General features: G+C 38.5%; 1 pseudogene; it reads left to right on the top strand.

The window, feature by feature from the left end:
• Positions 1-223: 223 nt before the first annotated feature.
• On the top strand, positions 224-10,898 carry LOC149263366 (F-box/kelch-repeat protein At5g26960-like; annotated as a pseudogene).
• The last annotated feature ends 1,806 nt before the right edge of the window (positions 10,899-12,704 follow it).

Genomic DNA, 12,704 nt, shown 5'->3' with positions numbered 1-12,704 from the left:
AGAAATTGTCTTAGCTTTGATGGCCACTTCAGAAAGTCACACTGTTTTCAGTATGAACTTGGACACTTATGTACCATCTCCTTGGCTTGGTTCTTGGGATTCTCCGGATCCTTTGAATGAGACATTCCCCACTGACGAGAGTATTTTTGAGGTCATGTCTATGAATGAAACTCCTTGGAACAGTCTCCATCATCATTCTTCATTTATTCCTAGCCTCGGTGAGATGCCTTTGCGTCTTGAAGTGTTTGTTTCTCATTTCCCCACATTTCCACTTCAAACACCTGTCCTGGTTCATGAAGTCTTGTCAGAAGGTAATATGGGAAACATCACTGCTACTATGCCTCTTGACATTTCCATTAAACCTAGGATTGTCGAGAAAGTTCATATTGGGGTTACCTGTTCTCCAGATGAGATCAGAGTTTACACTCAAATTTTTAAAGAATTTCGAGACGTCTTTGCATGGTCATACGAGGAATTTCCTGGTATTGATCCAACAATAGGGGTGCATGAGATACCGACTTATCCTGGTGCCAAGCTTATTCGCCAATGGCTTCACCCCATGCATCCTCAAAAGGCTGCTGCTATTAAAGTAGAAGCAGTGAAGATTTTAAAAGCTAGTTTTATTTATCCCATCCCATTGAAAGATTGGGTGTCTAACATTGTCCCTGTTGCTAAAAAGTAGGGCACGATCCATGTTTGTGTTTATTACCGCGATATCAATCGTGCATGTCCAAAAGACAATTATCCCACTCCTTTTATCAATCAGATCATCGACGAGTGCGTTGGGAGTGAGATTTTCTCGTTCATGGATAGTTTTTCTGGTTACAACCAGATCAACATTTCACTCGTTGATCAACATAAAACAACCTTTATCTATCCCTGGGGCACTTTTGCTTATAAAAAGCTTCCTTTCAGTTTAAATAATGCTGACACTACCTTCCAAAGAGCAATGTATTATGCGTTTCATGACATCCGACACATTGTTTAGCCTTACCTTGATGACTTACCAGTTCATTTTGCTAAGCGTCATGACAATCCAGATCACTTATTATCCATATTTTTGTGATGTTGACATTATAACATCCATCTCAATCAACACAAATGTGTATTTTGCGTTGATTCTGGCTGACTCTTGGGTTTTGTGGTATCCTGCGAAGGTATCCAAATCAATCCTTTAAAAGTTAAGGCCATTGTTAACTTACCCCTCCTCTCCCCCCCCACACTACTTGATTTCTGCAATTGAAAAGCTTGCAAGGAAAGGCTAAGTTTCTCCGTTGATTTGTTCTAAATTTCGCTGAACTTGCCAAAGGTTTTATTCATTTAATTAAGAAGGGGATCCATTTCATTTGGGATGAAGTTGCCCAAAAATCCTTGGATGCTTTGAAAGACACGCTTATTAGTGCTCCTTTACTGCATACCCCGAATTATCGACACGATTACTTCCTATACTTGGCTGTAACTGATACTACTATTGCTATGGTGTTAGTTTAGGATGACGATGATGGAAACGAGCATGTGGTTTATTATTTAAGCCGAAATCTTCTCGATACTGAGTCTCGATATTCCCATGTCGAGAAGCTTGCCTTGGCAGCAGTCCATGTTGTCCAAAGATTTCAACACTACATCCTTTTATGGAAAACCACAGTGATTTTCGATTGCAACCCCATGACCTATATACTAACTCGTTAGTTACTCGGGGGCAAATACTCCAAATGAATTGTTATCCTGTAGGAGTTTGATTTGGAGTTTACTGCCACCAAATCAAGGAAATCGGTTGTTTTTGCTGAGTTGATCTGTGCCCTTCCATCTACAAGCACTTCTACTGATTTTACTGAGTAGATTCCTAACGAAACCTTGTTTTTGATCAGCACTCTAAACCCATGGTATGGAGATACTATCATTTATCTTCAAACCCAAAACTTCCGATCTGAGTTGCCTCGATCTGACCGACACCGCATCCAGCATCAGTCCCAACCCTATCGGATCCTTGGTGATGCATTATATTGGGTCGGTGTGGACTTTGTTCTTTGCAGTTGTGTTACCCTATAAGAGGTTGAATGAGTCTTAAATGATTGCCACTCTGGTGCCTGTGGTGGTCATATGTTAGGATATGCCACTGCTAAGAAAATCCTTTGCGCCGATTATTTTTGACCTTCTATCTTTAAAGATTGTATTCTAGCTGTCAAAAAATGCCATGAATGCCAGATTTTCAATCGCAAGTAGCGTGCCCCACATGCACCCTTACACCCAGTAGTTACTGTTGGCACATTCGCTAAATGGGGCATTGATTTCATGACATGTAACCCTCGGTCAGCCAGGGGGCATGGTTATCGTCGTCGTCGACTATTTTACTAAATGGGCCGAGGCGATGCCTACATACAATGATGACAATATCACTACTGCTCAGTTCCTTTTTAACCATGTCATAGCATGTTTTGGTGTTCCTCAAGCCATTGTGACTGACCATAGATCACATTTTTGTCAACACATGGTGGCAGAGCTGACTGCTCAGGTGGGCCTTCGTCATGATAGCTCAACTCCTTATCATCCACAGGCCAATGGCCAAGTTGAGGCAATTAATAAAGTTTTGATTACTATGCTTCAATGTACTGTTTGGAAGCACAAAAAGGATTGGCATTTGATGCTATTCTTAGCTCTCTAGGCTTACGAAACTTTTGCTAAGATGGCCACTAGATTCACTCCATTCCAGCTGGTGTATGGTTTAGAGGCAACTCTTCCAATCGAATGTGAAATCCCATCGTTGAAATTAGTTATCGAACTTCTTCTAGATACCTTGCCCAAAGACGAGAGGTTACTGTATCTTGAGAGGCTTGACGAGACTCGTCGCATTGTTGCGATGGTCATCGAAGCTCAAAAGAAACTTGTCAAAGCTCATTTTGACCAAACTGTTTCTCCCCAAACTTTTGCTGAAGGCGACTTGGTCCTTCTTTATGATCAAGCCAACAATAAATTGGGAGCAGGAAAGTTCGAACCCATGTGGCATGGGCCCTACATCGTTAAGCGTGTCTTACAAAAAGGTGCCTACAAGCTATGTGATTATGAGGGAAATGAATTATCACAACCCCGTAATGGGTTGTATTTGAAGAAGTATTATGCGTGAAATTCATGTAATGACTTTTGTACATTAGTGTGTTAATTCATTAGTGTGCGTTTTTTATTTTTGGTGTGTTTGTTTGCTTTGCAGACATGTGTTTTTCTGCTTACCCTATGTTCCACTCGGTTTGCAGATGTCGTCAAGCCATTACGTTGGTTTTGCTGATGGTGCTTGTCGTAGCACATGGAACCTGTCTTCCGCAGCATGGGTACTCTATGACCCTAATGGCAAGCTTATTAACTTACAAGGTATCTGCCTTGTTCAAACAAATAACAATATTGTTGAATACAGTGCAATCATTGAACTCTTGTTAGAAGTAGTTGCTCTTGGAATTAGGGATTTAGTTGTCAAGTTGGATTCACAGCTCGTTGTGTTACAATTAAACAATCATTACTCAGTGAGAAATCCACAAATATTGCGTATGTATCTATGTGTTATATTACTCGAAAGAAATTTTTATTTCATCACATATCAACATATTCCACGTAATTTAAATACATGAATAGATGCATTAGAAAATTTTGTTCTTGATAGGAATTTGCGTCATTTATAAAACTGATCATATTATGGACACATAAGTAGAAAATAAAACATGCATATATATATATATATATATATATATATATATATATATATATATCACGTCTATTAAAGTGTTTACATCAAGATATCAAAAAATAGAGTGTTATGGGACACTTGGCTTTCAAAGCCTACAAAATGTGTAAAAGAGCTAGAAAGGCTATCAACCTGCATGGTGCTCATGATACCACGAGACCACTTTGATCACTCAGCCTAACAACTGACATAGTCTCGCGGATACTCCCACTGTGTGTCTCTGCCAACACAGTGGAACATCATCAATAGTGGCATACTCTGGGACTCCTCGAGTTATCGCCTCTAGGTTGCGCTCCATCTCAGCTAGGGGTTTTGCCCCTTCTTCATAGTCTGCGCCCACTATCAGATGAGAACTCACTGTGATATTGGCGACATGCCAGGTGGTCTCTCTGGTCCCACATTTGCACATTTATCACAACACTATTCTCAGTTTACACTTTTACAAAAAAATATAAAACTTGAAAAATTCCAAAAAACAAGTTTTTACTTGCATCGGTCCACTGTTCTCTTGGTGGCAAAGGTAGATCTGGATCCCACTTGAAATCTGTACCGACATAAGCATAGTCGTCTACCTCGAGTAGTTGGCATTCTACCCAAGCAAAAAATTGTGGTGGATAATGCATATGCTGACTCGTTTCTCCTCGAGGCATGAGTTGACTCCATCTCACTAATCTCGGATCTTAAGGGGCAGGATCTGGTACCTCTACCCACTGATACCAGAATAAGGGAATTCAAAAGAAGGCCACCAATATTGAACCGAACCCGAATTGCTTCAGGTGTCCATGTTTCCCCTTGGTCAGTTGCCTTTTCATATTTTCCAGGAGGCCTCCACACCAGTTAAATATGGTGGGGGTCAAACATGCGATAACATACTGGAACTTGGATTTTGAAGCCTCATGTAAGGCTTGTGTGCCAAATGCACACTCCATAGTGAGCAAGATCGTTCTCAAGATGAGGTTGTTGGTGGTTGTTGCTATCTTCACCTTCCCTCCATTGGTCATTTCAGCACCTAGACAATGCCTCTGGACTAGAGTTCTTGTACTCTCACCTCCTGGGCAAGATCCAAAGAGTTGGATCGCTTCCTCTCATCGGGACAATCCCATGATGAAGTATATATCCATCTCCTCAAGTTCTAGTTCATGGCCTTTTATGATGAAGATATCTCGATCTACATCCCAGAGTAATCAAATAGGGAAACAATTCCATCTGGGCCCTTAACCCTGTGGTCCTGAAGAACTTTAGCAACCCGCAATTCCTCAGAGCATTTATGCATTCAGGATTCTGATCTGCTTGGTGGTCTTCGGCCTCATGGCCTCTTTCTTTCCATTCCAAGACCATGATCTCTTGCAAAACATCATTTAACACCAATTAATGCTTTTTTCATGGATTAAAATCATAAATTTTTGCTTGAAAAGAGGGTTTTCCTTCAAAAAAATCCACCTCGGCGCCATTGTGCCTGTTTTTACAAACAGTGCAATGTCATCGTGTGAGCTTTTGGGCTCGAGTGTGATCATCGCAGGTCCAATGAACATCCTTGCAATGATCACCGGTGCCCTAAAAAATAAAACTCCTCCCTTATAGCATTAAAATTACCATTTAAAATGCATAAAAAGTGATAAAATGCAAGAGCAGGGATGGGCCTCTTACCTATTTCAGACGGTTCATGAAATGGCACAACTTACTATGGTAAAATGGTAAAAAATAAAATTACTTTTGGTTATTTATAAGTTTTGCAAGTCATTTTGTCAATATTTTTGTAATATTTTAATGTTTTTTCTTGATATCAATGATGGGTGCATTTCTTTGTGTAGTTATAGGTACCTTCAAGTGAATAATGATCATTATTGACTGATTCTTACAAGTTTTATTTTATCTCTTTTTCGGAATCATTAAATAAGCGAAAAAGGAACCCCCCCGGAGTCATCTTTGAGCTCTTTTCTGACTCTCGAAAACTGAAAAGATTGCTGAGTACTTGTCATTTTTAACTCGTAAATGTAAATGAATCGACATCACCTCACTGTACATTTACCCCTTTTTCGGGCTGAGGTTGACTATTTACGAAAAAGGTACACCTTGATTGACATGGTCAAGAGGTTCTCTCGGATATTGTTTTCTACCAAATCGGATTCAAGGGACAAATTACGAAAAGGGACATGATGGAGTTTTCTTTTTCGTCTCCTTTTCAAACTCTCTAAATATGAAAAAGATGCCGAGTTACTCTTATGTTGGACTTGTTAAAACTTCACGATGAAAGACTCATCACCATGATGAGACCGAGCTTCTCCTTTCTAGAGCTCGTAAAACTTACTAGAATGGATTCATTAGAAGAATGAACTTACATGACAAGCATATGCTATCCCCTTCAAGCTTGTTATAAAAATAATTGGGGTACTCACTAGAAATAGTGGGGAAAAATGAAGATGAAACATCCTTTATATAGGCAGCATTTCGCTCTTGAACATGATACTCTTATGCTTTCTGTCGTGTTTGGGATATCCTCACTCAGTCAGTTGTCCCCTCAGGTTTAGGTGAGCCATTTTTCCTCTCATTTGACTATTCCATTTTTTCATCATGACCTTTAGTCCTATGTCGAGTCAAATGTTGCCATACTCCAGAGTCGTGTCGCTAATGTTCAAGAGAAGTCCAATCTGCAGTTATTTACCTATACACTGTTTCAGTCATTGTTACAGTCTTGGAAATTATTCCACTTTATTCCTTGTTTCATGTCGTTGATGGGGGATTCATCATTTCCCTCAATTGATAGGTCTTTTCCTGTCAAATTTAGCTCATTATCCAGGAAGTTGAATTAGAAACTCCCTTTGAGTACCTTAGAGCTGGCATGCCTTAATGGCCAGTTCTTCTTATTCGACAACAGGTCTTCTTCATTGGCTTTTGATTGGGTGATTCCACGAGTGTTCGACTTCAACTTCATTATCAAATTCACAGATTATACTGTTGTACCTTGAGAGCCATTATCATTATTGGTGGTTTCTCTCGTACCTGTTAACAGTCCCCATCATTGTCCGGTAATCAGGTGGTTTTCTAGCATGTTCGACTTCAACACATTTATTCGCATGTGAGGAATCGTACGTTGATCGGGTCGAGATGGAGTGCAAGACCCCGAGTCTTGTCTGTTACGACTCAGGCTGCATGGAATTATATCTCATTCATGATTGTACACATGTTTCTACTATACAGATGGTTGTGACCATACCATGGGACTTTATATTGATGATGATCCTTGTTATCTGGATGGTTGTGCCCATACCATGGATCTTTTCATATAGTCTTCATCATCCGGATGGCTGCGTCCATGCCGTGGATTCATGTCTTGATCTTATATATGTATATGTATATGCATCTTTGATTTTCAGGTCTCCTAACATTACGTGTCCTCGTCCTTGCAAGAGCTTGTAAAGCATCTCAGCCATCACTCCTCATTCTGCCTTCATGCTTTAGGGGGCATCTGTTACTCAGTACTTTGTCATACCTCCTGCACTTCCCTGTGACATACCTCGAAGTGCCCAAAACATGACCATTATACAGTATACTCATCCATGTATACAGTTCATATCCCTCCTAAAACTTTGATTAGAAAATATCTTTGATATTTCCATGAGGAAATAGCTCTTAAAACCCTAAATGAGAGTCATCGCTCTTATGAGGCTTAAAATAGTGATGGTCACATGTTGCACTATACTTAGCTAGTGATGGCATCGATCTGTTCCCTTGCATAACTGCGACGATCCCAAAAAGGTAATTTTTCCAAATAGGATGAGAAGCTTCGTGATCTAGAAGCTTCCAAAGTAGCGAGCTGGAGGTTGTTTTGCATAGATGAGGTTGAATCCTCTCAACTTGGCCTCTTTATCTTATCCCTATGAGCTACCTCCTTGAGATGAGGGCCTAATCCTATCTTCAGAGAAGTCCTAACTCGCTTTCCCAACCTATAAATTCATCCTCTCCCGTTCTCAAATGGTTGGTCTATGTCTATTTTCACCCTTATGCTAAGCTTGTGCCTAGAGGCTATTCATTAGACCTAGAGATTTCTTGGCTTAGACTTGGATTACCACTCAAGGAGATCCTTTCAACATCAAGGCTTTGGTTGTAAGCTTCCCTTTATTTCCTAATAATATACAACTGTTGGTTCATCTTCCCAAAATATATATGTTCATGTATTATTTAGCTTGACATTCCTTGATCAGTTAAGTAGGTTGTTATTGGATTTGCTATTGGTTTTGGCATGATTTGTTGTCTCTTGATCACTTGTGCAGGTACATAAATACTAATAGAAGCAGAAACAAGGTCGTGACACAAGCGTTTCGAGGCCCTCAACAAAGGAAATCAGAATAGCATCAAAACGAGGTAGGCCATCTCCTTTGTTCTTCTTTTCAATTATAACCTAGGAAGATGTCTAGTTGATTGTCACTTGAGTTTCTAGACGCACTCATTGGGCTAGAGGGATCGTCTCTGTCTGCATAGAGGATTAACGTTGTCAACATGCACCCTGATCTATTGGCACTATATTTGGAAAATAATTTCATCTAACTCCTTATTTTATCATTGCAGGCTCGACCATTGGTGCTAACTAGATATGGTCTTCATTGAGAATTGTTTAATATATTATTTATAGTAACTTCCTAGAGGAGATTATGGATCTCAACAAATTCTTTCTACTTTTAGTAAAACCTTTGTTGGAGATGATGATTTTATCATTATTCTTACGAGAACTATTGTATCTAGGGAAATAATTCATAGTTTATTATATGAGGGATATTGAGATTAATCCTATATAAAGGTTTTCTCTCTCTATTTGCAACTCCAAGTATTGTAATGAAGGTAATTTTTTTCTAAGTTATCTTTGTCACTTCCATACAATATGGTGTATGTCATAGATATGTACTAGGTGCAAAAATGGTAAATTTCATATGCAAGATGAGAATGTCAAAACCAAGTCTATGAGAAACCTTGTCTTGAGGAGAGTAGTTAAAGTGTTATGCATTCATTGTGGGTAATAGGTTGTTCCTTACCTTAGAGAGAGGGGGTTTAAATCTTAACATCTTTTGTGAGTAAAGTTTAACTGCCCTTATGCTCAGTTTAACTATGGAATTCCTATTATGAGTTCCTTCCTTTCTCACCTTGTGACCCGTGGTTTACCAAGTTAGCGGTTATAGTATATGTAGATGAATTGATTACTAGATAACCCTTAATCCATTTTAGAACACTTTCTTAGGTTTCATGTGTGACTCCATAACCCAAGAAATAAGGCATTGGATTCTCTTTCATCCATCACTTGCAAGCCCAACTAGTATAAATTTCTTTGCCTTTCCTTTTTTTGTATTTGTTGCAAAGCTCCCTTTATTCGCATTTCACACTATGTGAAGCGAGCCTAACATCCATGTCCAAACCCCCCTAACTTAGGTCCACTCTTCATCTAAAATGAAGAATAGTGTTGGGTGAGGTAGCAATGTCTAATCTCCCAGTTCCATAAATATCCATCTAGGTGTTGGGGCTTTTCATCTTTGTGTTTGAGATTTTGTGGTAACAATACCCTTCCCCTCATCTCAAACCTTTAAAATCCATTTCGAAAAATAAGACAAAAAGAGTAGTCATTATGTTACCTAAAGTTGTTGCCAACACTGATACCAATGCCAAAGATAACAATATGAATGCATAAATGGAAGGTATGCCATGAGTGTTGTAGAAATTTTTGAATGACTCTATAAATATACAAAGAGCAATAGGTGAAGGAAGATAGAACAATCATAATTTTCAAAACTTAAATAACTATAAAAGCGAAAACAATAATAACAAGGACCTCGATATCTCCTAGAAGAAGTCTTTCTGTTGGTAAATTGTCTCTGACTATCAAGGATCGTGGTAAGAAGAAAATGGTGATCAGTTGATCGAGGGCGATGACAGACCAACCTAAGAATGCTAGGCCCTTGCCAAAAAGCTAGGAAGAGCCCACCCTAACATTAAAATAGAAAAAGGAGAAGTGTTCCAACAAGAACAAAGTGGACCTTAAATCAACATTGCATGCTTAGGTTAGTTCATACATGTTTTTTAAAATCCTTTTGCATTGTTTCAAAGAAACATGTCACAAGGGTCATGCTGCAAACAATGGAATTCCTTAGGATTATATTTGTAGGATCGTAGGAAGACATGAAAGCTTATTGTTTGTGTTTGGGGGTGCTAGAACATGACTTAAATCTACAATCTAATGTAAAAATAATGGTGCCCGGGTAGATGGTGTGCTTTTCAATACTGATTCAATCTAGGGGAACAAATGGTATTTCGAATATCACAATGCTTATAATTCACTATTATATGCACAATCAACATTTCTAAATAAATATATCTTCATTCTAGCAACAATCCTCTGCCCGATTTCAGGATATGGGGATTGCACCATTGTGTATGATGCATGGACCATGTCCTTGACTAGGAGGGCCCTAATGCTCTTCCTAAGGAATAAGTTTGTGTGTTGTGTGATTTCAAATAGGATTTTTGTTGTAGAAGGTGCCCATATAAATTACTCAACCATAACAACCACTGTGGATGTAGAGGAATATATTCCAGAGCTTGACATATGGAAGCCCATTGCGAATATGCCTCGAAAGAGGTATGGTTGTTTGGGTGCTGCTGTGAATGGACTCTTCTATATTATTGGTGGGCTTAAGTTTGGAAATATGAACAAATTATCTGTACACCATTATGCTTATGTGAGTTCTATGGATTCTTTCGACCCAAAGACAAACAATTGGCTTAAGACCAAGGTGTCACCTATGGGGGGTTGTGTGATTTCTTGTGCAATGTTTGGATCATGTATTTATTATTCTATAATTCGTCGAGTCATGTAGTCGAGTTATCATTCTAGAAATATATTACAGATACTAATTCCTTGACTAAGATTAAGCAACCTCCCATTCGATCTCCTCTAAGGAAGGACAATGTATTGGAATTTAGCTGTGTTACCTTGGGGAGATTTGCTTATATTATTCAAGTTGGAGGGTCTCTTGATGATATGTTGAGGAGGAGTGGGAGGAATGCATGAGGATTGAAAGAAGGGTTTGTTATCATTTATGATACAAAATTGCATGAATGACAATGAGGGCCTGATTTCCCTTGTGTACAAAATGGAGTAGCTTGTGTTGTTGTAGAGTGTTGAGAGTAAAATTTGAATGGATATAACTATTTAGGTCTGCAGGACAATGCCCACTATCTACTATGGACCTCTTGAAGGCTTCTTGGGATTACCTACTACAATTCATTATTTGAGCTCATCTATATTTATTGAAAAATATAAAATAATTTTCTCAATAGGTTCTGGTCTCAACCATGACACTTTGAAGCAACATGCAAAAGTTCAAGTTGGAACTGAAAATGAGGTTCACGTAAGAGCCCTTATTGCTTCTTGCAATATATCACCATTTTAGACGTGAAAAATCCATTGAATATACTTTGTTTGGCTATAGATTTCAGCTATGAAACCAATTAATAATATGTTGTTATTCGTATGGATATTTTCCCTAACCACAACTGGAATATACCTTCGAATAATCAAAATGTACCTTCGAATACTGGAATATAAATGGTTAATATCCATCATCTACAGATCTGTATGCTTCATATGTGACCCCTCAGAGGCACTATAACCTAATACTTTTAAGATTTCTAGGAAACTTCTTTGTGCTCTTTTATTAAAAAATGATGTAATATTCCTAAGTTTTTCTCCTATAACATTCCAATCCAGTTTCCATGCAATCTACATGCAACAAAAGGTAAGTTTCTTCTTCCTGTCTGATGATTTCCTAGACATACAAGTGGAGAAGTGTTTTTAATGCTTGGGTTGAAATTAATAGTATTGTACGCATTCCTCTGAATATAGATCTCCAATTTTAGTTTTTCATCCTAGTGTAGTTTTCACTAGTTTCTATTTTAATAGTTGGGGTAGAAACCAGACTCCACATGCCACAAATATCAGTCACTGAGCCATATATAATTACTTTTTATCTTTATATTAATTTCAGAAGAATTGTGAATACAATAGACTTTATAGGAACAATATTAAACTCTAGATTCAATCAATATACTAACTCACACTGCAGAAAGATCTACAAAATATTTGCAACATAGAAAGGTGTCTCGCTAATCTGTCTATCAGATCTAATTACGTACTCTCCACTTCTCTGATATCATTATCCTCTCTCACCAGTCTATACTCTGCAACTATTCTCCCACCAAATCTTTCTTCTCTCAGACAACAAGTTGAATCTCCGAGACCTTTATTTCTTTCTTACAAAATTAAAAAAAAATTGATCTGCAAATGACTGGACTATATAGACCTCTGTTTGGTCCATTCCCTGAATTTGATTTTTTCTCTTTGATATGTTCTTCAATCTCTAACCCCAACTTAACAAGGCATATTAATTCCTTGTTGAATCAATAAATAATGCTTCCAGTGTCATTTCCAAGATATCTTGTCCAAGGTGTGCCTTTTGGACACAAGCATCAAATCCGCTATCCTCTGTGGATCCAAGGTCTAGGGAGCTATATTGCTTCTAACCAACTAGACCAATATGGATGGGGACCGAACTCTTATACTACAATACATCATCCATTTCAAATGGACAACTCCACAATCCATGATCAAGGTAGAGTTTGAAGCTCACCCTTTGCACATTGAGGCCATCTTTAGACTCATCTCCTTGCTTCACAAAGTTCATACATTGAGTGTCTCACCATCAAATAAAGATTAGGATCCCTATTAAGCTCTAATCTCCTTGAATGATACTGCCTTCGTGAACCCCCCTGAAAGGAGTTGTTGGCTTTTATAGGCTTCTATGTTTCTTTAATGGCCATTTTTCCAATCAACTCCCCCTCTTCAACATTCCTGAGGATCTCTATGTCACCCCCTAAATTCTAAGCAAGATCTAAACCTATTTATTAGGAGGATATCTCCATCCAATAGACT

The sequence above is a fragment of the Pinus tabuliformis genome, chromosome 6 (assembly GCF_031772625.1).
Source record: "Pinus tabuliformis cultivar Carrire ecotype Pingquan chromosome 6, CPIR1, whole genome shotgun sequence".
NCBI lineage: Eukaryota > Viridiplantae > Streptophyta > Pinopsida > Pinales > Pinaceae > Pinus > Pinus tabuliformis.
The sequence above is the reverse complement of the archived record's forward strand: the minus strand, read 5'-3'. Positions and strand labels throughout refer to the sequence as shown.